This window comes from Bison bison, unplaced genomic scaffold (genome assembly GCF_000754665.1).
Source record: "Bison bison bison isolate TAMUID 2011002044 unplaced genomic scaffold, Bison_UMD1.0 scf7180017864530, whole genome shotgun sequence".
NCBI classification, from domain to species: Eukaryota; Metazoa; Chordata; class Mammalia; order Artiodactyla; family Bovidae; genus Bison; species Bison bison.
Window position 1 is genome coordinate 2362192 of NW_011495080.1, and position 614 is coordinate 2362805.

The 614-nt window shown below is 43.3% G+C and overlaps 1 protein-coding gene across 1 annotated transcript in view; it reads left to right on the forward strand.

Annotated features, from left to right (window-relative positions):
• LOC104982384 (solute carrier family 23 member 2-like) overlaps positions 1 to 614 on the forward strand; it is a gene marked incomplete at its 3' end in the record, with an annotated part of 70690 nt that overhangs the window by 58710 nt on the left and 11366 nt on the right. The window lies entirely within an intron of this gene.

Genomic DNA, 614 nt, shown 5'->3' on the forward strand with positions numbered 1-614 from the left:
AGTTACCCAATCTGTTTTTTACTCCTTACCAATTAAGAATAGTTTTTACATTTTATTTATTTATTATTGGCCACACCATGCTGCTGAGTGTGTTCTACTGAACCTTTGTCCCCTGACATGGAAGGGTGGAGTTGTAACCACTGGACCACCAGGGAAGTCCTGGTTTTTACATTTTTTAAGTTGTTTAAAATTAAAAAAAGAATATGTGACAGAAACTACATGTGGCCCACAAAACCTGAAATGTTTACTATCTGACCAGTTACAGAAAAAGTTTGCCAACCCCTGCTCTAAAGCACAGGGCCCAGGGTAGGGGTTCTTCTTGTCCAGGTCCAGAACAGTAGCCTCCACTCTTTCTTTCCCACATCACTTCCAAGTGTCTGAGAGTGAGCACAAACCCAGAGTCGTAGCTGTGGTATTTTAGCTCCATCTGCTGATCCAGGGCTTTTCACCAGTGCTGTAAACATGGGAAAGTTTTTGCAAGTTTCAACTTCCTTTCACTGATCAATGGATTGGTTTAATTCACTGAGCTAGCCTATTGGATGGAGAAGGCAATGGCACCCCACTCCAGTACTCTTGCCTGGAAAATCCCATGGACAGAGGAGCCTGGTAGGCTG